Source organism: Arachis duranensis, chromosome 9 (genome assembly GCF_000817695.3).
Source record: "Arachis duranensis cultivar V14167 chromosome 9, aradu.V14167.gnm2.J7QH, whole genome shotgun sequence".
NCBI lineage: Eukaryota > Viridiplantae > Streptophyta > Magnoliopsida > Fabales > Fabaceae > Arachis > Arachis duranensis.
In genome coordinates this window covers 25,211,601-25,223,297 of record NC_029780.3, presented here as the reverse complement: position 1 = coordinate 25,223,297, position 11,697 = coordinate 25,211,601, and the positions used below count along the sequence as shown (strand labels likewise).

At 40.6% G+C, this 11,697-nt stretch overlaps 1 pseudogene; it reads left to right on the top strand.

Moving 5' to 3' along the window:
- The first annotated feature begins 8,392 nt into the window (after positions 1 to 8,392).
- LOC107465183 (uncharacterized) overlaps positions 8,393 to 11,697 on the top strand; it is a 3,928-nt pseudogene continuing 623 nt past the window's right edge.

Sequence of the window (11,697 nt, the reverse complement as noted above, 5' to 3'; positions counted from 1 at the left end):
TCGTCCAAGTAATAAACCTTACGCGAGTAAGGGTCGATCCCACAGAGATTGTTGGTATGAAGCAAGCTATGGTCACCTTGTAAATCTTAGTCAGGCAAACTCAATTGGATATGGGTGATATACGAATAAAGCATAAAGATAAAGATAGAGATACTTATGTAATTCATTGGTGGGAATTTCAGATAAGCGCATGAAGATGCTGGGTCCCTTCCGTCTCTCTGCTTTCTTACTGTCTTCATCCAATCCTTCTTACTCCTTTCCATGGCAAGCTGTATGTTGGGCATCACCGTTGTTAGTGGCTACAATCCCATCCTCTCAGTGAAAATATTCAACGCACCATGTCACGGCACGGCTAATCATATGTCGGTTCTCAATCAGGTTGGAATAGAATCCATTGATTTTTTTGTTGATGATGAGTGTCACGAATCATCACATTCATCAAGTTCAGGAACAAATGATATCTTAGTACAAGAATAAGCCGAATTGAATAGAAGAACAATAGTAATTGCATTAATACTCGAGGTATAGCAGAGCTCCACACCTTAATCTATGGTGTGTAGAAACTCCACCATTGAAAATACATAAGTGATAATAGTGATCATTGGCTTCGGCCCCAGAGAGGGAACCAGAAGAACCAAGATCTGATCTAAGATAGCATAGTACTGATCAAAGATGATCAAAGGATCTAAAGTGATCCAAAGATGAAAAATACAATAGCAAAAGATCCTATTTGTAGAGAACTAGTAGCCTAGGGTTTACAGAAATGAGTAAATGACATAAAAATCCACTTCCAGGCCCACTTGGTGTGTGCTTGGGCTGAACATTGAAGCTTTCATGTGTAGAGACTTTTCTTGGAGTTAAACGCCAGCTTTTGTGCCAGTTTGGGCATTTAACTCCCATTCTTGTGCCAGTTCCGGCATTTAACGCCGGGCAGTTTTGAGCTGATTTGGAACGCCAGTTTGGGCCATCAAATCTCGGGCAAAGTATGGATTATTATACATTGCTGGAAAGCCCAGGATGTCTATTTTCCAGCGCCGTTGAGAGCGCGCCAATTGGGTTTTTGTAGCTCCAGAAAATCTACTTTGCGTGCAGGGAGGTTAGAATCTAACAGCATCTACAGTCCTTTTCAGCCTCTGAATCAGATTTTTGCTCAGGTCCTTCAATTTCAGCCAGAAAATACCTGAAATCACAGAAAACCACACAAACTCATAGTAAAGTCCAGAAAAGTGAATTTTAACTAAAAACTAATAAAAATATAATAAAAACTAACTAAAACATACTAAAAACAATGCCAAAAAGCGTATAAATTATCCGCTCATCAAGGAGCATCCATCATCTCCCAAACTAAAGGTTGTTGAGTTCTAATCTTAATCTTAACTCTGTGATAACTCTTATCATTAGGAATATATTTTGAGTTACATAACTATTAGTAATTAGTATCTTTTTTTTTATATTTTATCTCCAAATAAGCTATAATTTATTTTTCTCATCATCATTGAACATGAATAAAATAGTAGAGATTTTTAGAATAAAGGAGGCAATTTATTTCGAATTCTTAATATGGAAAATTCAAATTATCTATATGTGGTGGCAATACTTTTTTTCTTCTGAATGAATGCTTGAATAGTGCATAATTTTGATAGTGGAGTTTATGAATGTTAAATTTGTTGGCTCTTGAAGGAATGATGAACAAGAGAAATATTATTGATGATCTGAAAAATCATGAAATTGATTCTTGAAGCAAGAAAAAGTAGTGAAAAATAAAGCTTGCGAAAAAAAATAAAAGAAAAAGAAAAAGCAAGCAGAAAAAGCCAATAGCCCCTTAAACCAAAAGGCAAGGACAAAAAGGATCCAAGGCTTTGAGCATCAATGGAAAGGAGGGCCTAAAGGAATAAAATCCAGGCCTAAGCGGCTAAATCAAGCTGTCCCTAACCATGTGCTTGTGTCATGAAGGTCTAGGTGAAGAGTTTGAGACTGAGTGGTTAAAGTCGTGATCCAAAGAAAAAGAGTGTGCCTAAGAACTCTGGACACCTCTAACTGAAGACTTTAGCAAAGCTGAGTCACAATATGAAAAGGTTCACCCAGTTATGTGTCTGTGGTATTTATGTATCTGGTGGTAATACTGGATAACAAAATGCTTAGGGTCACAGCCAAGACTCATAAGTAACTGTGTTCAAGAATCAACATACTGAAATAGGAGAACCAATAACATTATCTGAATTCTAAGTTTCTATGGATGCCAGTCATTTTGAATTTCAAAGGATAAAGTGAGATGCCAAAACTGTTCTGAAGCAAAAAGCTATTAGTCCCGCTCATCTAATTAGAATCTGAGCTTCACTTAAAACTCTGAGATATTATTGCTATTGATTTCTTTTTATTCTATTTTATTTATCTAGTTGCTTGGGACAAGCAACAGTTTAAGTTTGGTGTTGTGATGAGCGGATATTTTATACGCTTTTTGGGGGTAATTTCATGTAGTTTTTAGTATATTTTTATTAGTTTTTAGGCAAAATTCATATTTCTAGACTTTACTATGAGTTTGTGTATTTTTCTGTGATTTCAGGTATTTTCTGGCTGAAATTGAGGGATCTGAGCAAAAATCTGATTCAAGCTAAAAAAGGACTGCTGATGCTGTTGGATTTTGACCTCCCTGCACTTGGTATGGATTTTTTGGAGGTACAGAAGTCCACTTGGCGCGCTCTCAATTGGGCTGGAAAGTAGACATCCAGGGCTTTCCAAAAATATATAATAGTTCATACTTTTCTCGAAGATAAATGATGTAAACTGGCGTTTAATGCCAGTTCAATGTTTCATTCTGGCGTTAAACGCCAAAAACAGGTTGCAAATTGGAGTTAAACGCCCAAAACAGGTTACAACCTGGCATTTAACTCCAGAAACAGCCCAGGCACATGAAAAGCTCAAGTCTCAGCCCCAGCACACACCAAGTGGACCCCAGAAGTGGGTTTCTGCACTATCTATCTCAGTTTACTCATTTTCTGTAAACCTAGGTTACTAGTTTAGTATTTAAACAACTTTTAGAGATTTTATTTTGTACCTCATGACATTTTAGATCTGAACTTTTTATCTTTGACGGCATGAGTCTCTAAACTCCATTGTTGGGGGTGAGGAGCTCTGCTGTATCTCGATGAATTAATGCAATTATTTCTGTTTTCTATTCAAACACACTTGTTTCTATCTAAGATATTCATTCGCACTTCAATATGAAGAAGGTGATGATCCGTGACACTCATCACCATTCTCAATCTATGAACGCGTGCCTGACAACCACCTCCGTTCTACCTTCGATTGAATGAGTATCTCTTAGATTCCTTAATCAGAATCTTCGTGGTATAAGCTAGAATCCATTGGCAGCATTCTTAAGAATGCGGAAAGTCTAAACCTTGTCTGTGGTATTTCGAGTAGGATTCAGGGATTGAATGACTGTGATGAGCTTCAAACTCACAAAGGTTGGGCGTAGTGACAGACGCAAAAGGATCAATAGATCCTATTCCAACATGAGTGAGAACTGACAGATGATTAGCCGTGCGGTGACAGTGCACCTGGACCATTTTCACTGAGAGGACGGATGGTAGCCATTGACAATGGTGATCCACCAACACACAACTTGCCAAAGAAGGAATCTTGCGTGCATGAAGAAGATGACAATAGGAAAGCAGAGATTCAGAAGACAAAGCATCTCCAAAACTCCAACATATTCTCCATTACTGCATAACAAGTATTATTTAATCCATGCTTTTTATTTACTACCAATCAAAACTGAGATTTATTATTATCCTGACTAAGAGTTACAAGATAACCATAGCTTGCTTCAAGCCAACAATCTCCGTGAGATTCGACCCTTACTCACGTAAGGTATTACTTGGACGACCCAGTGCACTTGCTGGTTAGTGGTATGAGTTGTGAAAAGTGTGATTTACAATTTCGTGCATCAACAGGCTCAGGTGGTGGAAGAGCAAATACAAGCCCTCTCAGAGGCCGGGTTCATCAGGGAGGTTAAGTATCCGACATGGCTGGCAAATGTAGTGCTGGTCAAAAAGTAAAATGGCAAGTGGAGAATGTATGTCGGTTACACCGACCTGAACAAGGCGTGCCCCCAAAGACCCATAACCACTTCCCAGTATTGATACTCTAGTAGATTCTAGCTTGGGGTACCAATACTTGTCATTTATGAATGCCTACTCGGGATACAACCAGATCCCGATGCACAAGCCGGACAAAGCAAAAACATCATTCATCACGCCTAGAGCAAACTACTGCTATGTGGTCATGCCTTTTGGATTAAAAAATGCTGGGGCTACATACAAAAGGTTGATGAATAAGGTGTTTGCTCCCCACCTTGGGAACTTAATGGAAGTCTACGTGGACGACATGCTGGTAAAAACCAAGGAGGAGACCGACCTCTTGACAGACTTTTTGCAAGTCTTCAACACCATAAGGTTACATGGGATGAGGCTAAATCCTGCAAAATGCACCTTCGCGGTGGAGGTTGGAAAATTTATGGGATTTATGTTGACACAAAGAGGGATCGAAGCATTAAGATCCCTTCCACTGTTTTCTCTACTAAGAAAAAGATGCCAGTTCGAATGGACTTCAGAGTGCGAAGAAGCATTCCAGGAGTTCAAAAGGTTTTTTAGCCAACCTCCAATTCTGACCCGACTAATAGTTGGGGAAGAACTCATCTTGTATTTGTCCGTAGCAGATAAAGCTGTAGCATCGGCTCTAATACGAGAAGATGAGATTGGGTAGTATCCTATATACTTCACTAGTAAAGTTCTACAAGGCCCTGAACTAAGGTATCAAAAACTGGAGAAGTTCACGTACCCCTTAGTAGTAGCCTCATGAAGGCTATAACCTTATTGCCAAGTTCGCACAATAAAAGTTCGAACGAACCAACCCATGAAGCAAATCCTTCAAAAGACGGATATCACGGGCAGAATGGTTCTATGGGCAATAGAGCTCTCCGAGTGTGACCTAAAGTACGAAGCCCGGACGACAATTAAAGCCCAATGCCTCACCACTTCCTAGCAGAATATGCAGGAGATCAAGAGGAAGAATCCACTACATGGGAACTATACGTAGATGGATCCTCAAACAAGATGAAAAGCGGTGCAGGCATAATACTGGTCAATGAATGGGGAATACAGATAGAAGTTTCCCTCAAATTTGAATTCCCAGCTTCCAACAATCAGGCAGAATATGAAGCCTTGATAACAGGATTAAAGCTGGCGGAAGAGGTCGGTGCAACAAGAGTAACGATATTCAGCGACTCTCAAGTGGTGACCTCCCAAATAAATGGAGAGTATCAGGCCAAAGACCCTAATATGAGTAGGTACTTGGAAAAGACCTTGGAACATCTTAGGCGCTTTGCAGAAACCGAGATTAAGCATATAACTCTAGAACTCAACAGCAGAGCAGACGTCCTCTCCAAGTTAGCAAGTACCAAGCCAGGGGAAATAATAAAAGCTTGATCTAGGAAACTCTCCAAGAGCCCTTTGTAGTTAAAACAGAAGCCAAGCAAGATGTCCTTGAAATCTCTAGATTACACCTCGGATGGATGAACCCCTTAGTTGGATACCTAAAATTCGACATCCTGCCCAAAGAAGAAAAAGAGGCTAAAAAGATCTGGAGGAAAGCACAAAACTACACTCTGGTGAAAAATATTCTCTATAAAAGAGGAATATCAACACCATTATTAAAGTGCGTCCCGACCTCAAGGACAACTGAAGTCTTAGAAGAGGTCCACAATGGTATATGCGGAAACCACCTCAGAGCCAGGTCGCTAGCCAGGAAAGTCATCCGAGCTGGGTTCTACTAGCGGACCTTGCAAAAGGATGCCACAGAATTCGTGAAGAAGTGCCAGCCATGCCAAATGCATGCAAACTTCCACGTTTCTCCTCTTGAGGAGCTCATTAGTATAACTTCTCCATGGCCATTCGCAAAATGGGGATTGGACTTGTTAGGAACATTTTCCCAAGCGCCTGGGCAAGTAAAATACCTAATAGTGGGAGTAGACTATTTTACGAAGTGGATAGAAGTAGAACCATTGGCCACCATCACCGCTTAGAGAAGTTGAAAGTTTCTTTACAAGAACATTATCACCAGATATGGAGTACCTCACTCCATCACCGCTGATAATGGCACTCAGTTCATCGACCTGACCTTTAGAAGCCTGGTAGCCAGCATGAAGATCAAGCATCAATTCACCTCAGTAGAACATCTACAGGCAAATGGACAAGTCGAAGCAGCCAATAAAGTCATACTGGCGGGACTAAAGAAAAGGTTGCAAGATGCAAAGGGAGCCTGGACCGAAGAGCTCCCACAAGTACTATGGGCTTATCAAACTACACCTCAGTCTACCATAGGGGAAACACCCTTCCAACTTGCTTATGGCATAGAAGCCATGATACCAGTTGAAATCAACGAGCAAAGTCCAAGGGTGAGCTTCTATGACGAGGTCGGAAATGTACAGGGGCACAAAGAAGAACTTGAGCTCCTCCCCAAAGTCTGAGAGCAAGCCTAGATAAGAGAAGCTGCGTTGAAACAAAGGATGGCGAATAGGTACAATAAAAGGTTCATTTGAAAAAGCTTCATCCCAGATGACTTGGTTTTGATTAGAAACGACATATGAGTCAACAAATCTGGGGATGGCAAGCTCGCGGCAAATTGGAAAGGACCATACAAAATCAGAGAGGTCTTAGGAAAAGGCTACTATAAGGTGACTGACTTAAACGACACTGAGCTACCTAGGTCATGACATGCTTGTAATATGAAAAGGTACTATAGTTAAGAGCGAACCCCACTCCCTGGTGTACTCTTTTCCCCAACTTCGTGGATTTTCCCAAAGAAAGGGTTTTCCTAAAGAGGGGTTTTTAACGAGGCATCAAAGTGGGGACTAAGGGGCAACAAACTGTCAAAAACCTTTAGTAGCCAAAGAAGTACCTTTACAAATAAATAAAGATCTTTTCCTTTCAAATATCTCTTTATAAAATTCCTCCTAACATTATCATTCTACAAAACACGCCGACTTAAGCTCGACAAAATGTGAAAATCCCATGAACTGACTAGATGGTCGTCAAGATAAAACGACGAGGTACAAGTTGGTGTAAAGAGGTTATAAAAGTAGATCATAAAATAACTCAGAGATTAATTGACTGACAAGTCGGAAATCCCGAGGAGGAATAAAATGCATCACAAAAATAACCTAAGTTATAGAAACTCAATAGAGAAAAATTGAGTACCAGGAATACCAAAAAAAAAAGAGAGATAAGAAAACCTATCAAAAATGCAAAGGCAGAGGCTGTCCCAAGTCTTTAAGAAAAATTTAAAAGTAACTTAGATAAAGGACATCCAGCCAAGAAAAAAAGTTTTCAGAAAAGCAAAAAGATCAAAAAGGTTTTTTCGAAGCCTAAGCAGAAAAACCATACGCACAACACACAAGAAAGATATCTTAAACCCTTATCGAAAAAAAGGGTATTTCTAATATTTTGTTTATGGCCATAAAAGGCCAAAAATTTTTCAGTAAATACCACCACAAGAACATAAAAAAAATTGTTTAAAAAAAACGGGGGACCCTCAGGCCGGGCCCCCATATAGCCATCATAATTTAGCTGGAAGAAGGAAGGTCACCACTGCCAAGAGAAGGGCCATCACCACCAGAGATAGGGAGAGTAATCGAAGCACCATCAGGATCAGGGAGAGAAGTCGAAGCAGCACCAAGGGAAGATGGAGCAAGTTGATCAGGACCCTTCTCAGGAGCCTTTGAAGAACTTAGGGCATCTTCTGATCGGGGGGGGGATTCCCCTATCCTCTGTCCATGAGTCTTCAGCTCAGATTCAGAAATAGGTCGGGGAGGAGAAACAATGGCCCCATCCACCATGATATTGTCAGGATCCAGAGGAGAAAGATCCAGGTCTGGAGCAATAACCCCGACCTGTTCCTTGAAGATCCTCCATGCCTCCTCGGCTCATTCAGCAATGGAGTCCTCCAGATCCAAATAGGCTGCCCGATATCCTGCTAACTCCTTCTTCAGGTCCACGTGATCCCCAAACAAACTCATATAACTCTACTCCGCCTTCTCCTTCAGGCCCTCCGCCATGGCACACTGGCCCAGCAACTTCTTCTCCCTCTCCCGGAGACGATCCCTCTTCTCCTTCAACTCGTCGACCTCCATCTTCAACCGCTTCTCCTCTTCCTGATATAAGAAAATCCTCCCCTCTAACTCCTCAAACTTCAGGGATGAACCCAAAGAGCTGAGAGGAGTCTTTTTAAAAATATCCAGAAGTTTCGTACATACCCCCGCTGCCCTAACACTCCCCTGAACCAAAACATTAAGGTGGTTTCGGACGGAAGCATTATCCATACTTATGCGAGTATGAGGAAAGATATAATTCCAAACGAACTGAGGCGCATTAGACTTGGCCTCACCCTCAAAAGTAGAGCCAGACTCTAAAGTCTTGCGCTTTTTCTTCTCTGGCTCAGGGGAAGATCGGGGCGAAGGGGATAGAAGAGAAGAGGCTGAAGAAGATAGGAGGAGGATGAGGACGAAAAGGGCCAGCAGCCCTGGTGGCACCTACCCTGGTTTGGGACCTCGATTTGGCCTCCTGAACCCGCTGATAGGAGGAGCTGGAATTCTTCTTTGTCATTTTTGTAAAAGCCATTAGAAGAATCATCATACAAGTCGGAGAAAACAACTCAGATGACTATCAGGTCAGAAAATAGCATAAACAAATATAAACGCTACCTAATTGAGCCTGTACAAAGGTCAGAGACCCTTGGAGGAACTTTTTTATGTCAAGGTAAGGAGCTCTCCTCTATACTTCTCGAAAGAACCCTATAATGGCCGCATATACCTCATCCAAGTCATCCAAAATATATTTTTCCACGGGGGAGGCCTCTAACCAGTATAGGAGAAAGCGAGGAGAAAACTTTTGGTCCAGGAAAAAGGGGTGGTGACCCTCTACAGCTTGCACTTTAAAAAAGAAGTTTTTGAAATCATGGAAGGATTCATCAAAAAGAGTAAAAACTATATGGCCTTGTATAGCTGAGAAAGACACCCACTGCTATTTGTTATTTTGCCCACTGAAGGGCTTGGTCATGTGAAAAAGAAAAAAGAAAATCTTTAAAGAGGTCAGAAAATCTAATGCATGGCTGATGAATTGATAAATCTTCAAGAAACCCCAAGAGTTAGGGTGAAGTTGAGTAGGAGCAACGCGACAATGAGATAAAACGGCTATCTCAAAATCAGAAAAAGGAAGAAAAACACCCAAACGGGTGAAAAAACTTTCATACATAAAGAAAAAATGAGGGTCCGCATCAGATGCTCTCCCAAAACAAACATGGTCTTCTGGACCCGGGGCAACCAATTCATACTTTGGCTCGTCCTCATCAAGAACACAGATTCTATGATGAGCACGCAGATCGATAAGGTAGTCAGTATCTACTAAGGGGTCCTCCCTAAGAACGGTGTCATCCACCCACAGTGAAAGAGATTCTAAAGAAGATATTTTTTCCTAAAAAGGTGAACGAAGCCTACAAAAGAAAAAGTGGAAAGAATCAAAAATAGGGTCTCTAAAGGGCCTGAAGTAAATCACTCAATAAAAAAACCGAGTCGCTAGGCCTACGGTTAACCCTCCTCTAAACAAGAACATGCAAATAAAAGCATTTGTAAAAGAGGAGAAGGGAAAAGAACTGACCTTTACTTTTGAAGGATCAGGGGTGCAACAGAAGTTGATCGAAGAAAAAGGAAGCTTTCTTTCAGAACAGAGTGTGTAAGTGAGAAAGTTTTCAGAAACAAAACAAGAGAAGGGAGGGAAAAGTATTTATAAACACGTTAGAGGCATAAAGGTAAAATGACGTAACCATTTAAGAGATGCACCGTTACCAATGTAACCACTCCCCAAGTGTAAATGCTCAAACTTCTGAAGAGACGCGACGTTTGATTAGACACAACGGTTGAGAAATTTAAATCACGTCGATTCCTGAAAATCATGTCGGTTCCTCACCACGTCGGCTGGAATCCCAAGCTACGTACTTGAGCCCAACTTGCAAAAGAACTTGGACTCAAGTAGGGGCACTGTTCATACCCTGGCCCAATGCCAAGGCCCAGATCCAAATAATATAAAAAGGTCCAATTCATAAGATTGGTCTTCCCCCACAACCGACCTCCTCACAAGAGGCCGAGTTCGACATAGGCTCCATCACAAGGAAGTCAAAAAGAAGGTTAGCTGGCAGATAACACTCATTCAAATAAGTAACTGCCCCTAAAATCTCTCAATCCACTTCTAGGAGTCAAATCTCAACCTCCCTAAGATAAAGGGACAGTTATCCTCCTTAAAAGGTGGAACCACTCCAACGGTGGTTATGGGTTCACCACTATAAGTACACTGACACCCATCAGGTATCTCTAAGTTCCCATACTCTCTAAACTTGCTTAGACCCTTGCTTACTTAGGCATCGGAGTGTCTTTGTAGGTACTACCCCCCCCATTCCTTCATACACACAAGTCGGACGAAGGCCCCCAAACGGGAACCAGGACAAAGGGCCTCCCTCTTCAAACAATCGGGCCAACCTTACAAGTCCAGCCCACCAATCTTTGGTTATCTGACGTAACAAATATCTATTTATTTTACCCGTTTGTTTATTCTATAATATATGTTAGTTATCTTTTTTAATATAATTTATTATTAAATTATCAAATATATTCTTAATTTATATAAGTATTAAAAATTATTGTATTATTTTATCTTGTTATTAGTTAAGGTTGACTAAATTTTGTTATATTATTTTTAATGTATTACTCTTGATTATAAATTTTTATCAATAATATAATGTGCATTCGAAGAAAGTGACAGATAAAATAAATGGATTAGAGGGAATATTCTACAAAATTACTAAGTAAATTTAAATAGCGAGTGTGGCTAAAAAATGTATCCTAACATCCTAATACATTGAAAAAAAGTTTTGGGTTTATAGAATGTATTTATTTTTATTCAAAAGAGATCCCCTAATTAATGGAAAGAGGGAAGAATTAATTACATTGTAGAATTATATTTAGTAAAATCTGTAAAAGAAGATATGATTAGTATTGAGTTATATGATGATAATAATTAATGGTATGTTGTGTGTAAAATAATTGTGTCTGCATGGATAAACCATAGTGTCCATGCAGCACCTTCCTCTTCGTTCATTTCTTGTCACTCACACCTGACACTTATACATAGATAACAATAACTCTAAATTTCCTTCCCTCTTTCTTCTTCTCTCTGGCATTTGGTGTTATTGTATAAAGCATCATTCCTGCACGATTCGTTCTCTCTCTTCCTCGCGTTCTTCATTGCATTCTTCAGGCTCCCAATTCTCTTTCTCTATGCTCTCCAAACCTACATCCACCCTGATACCCAACCCTCTACCTCCAATGGCCTTCGTGCTACCATTCGCCGCCCTAGCACCTCTGAAGGCCCTACTCCCGACCTCAGAAACCGCCTCAAGAATAAAGACAAGTTCGATTTCGACTAGAAGAATGCCCAGATCTTCAGGCCCAGGCTCGACCATACTGGATTTTGGGTTCGGATCACACCTCTTTGTTGCTTTAAGACCTCCATTTTGCTGGTCTTGATGGGTTCTGGAAGGTTTTCCTTGTTGCATTCATGGGATTTCTTTCATTGGTGTTGTTCATTC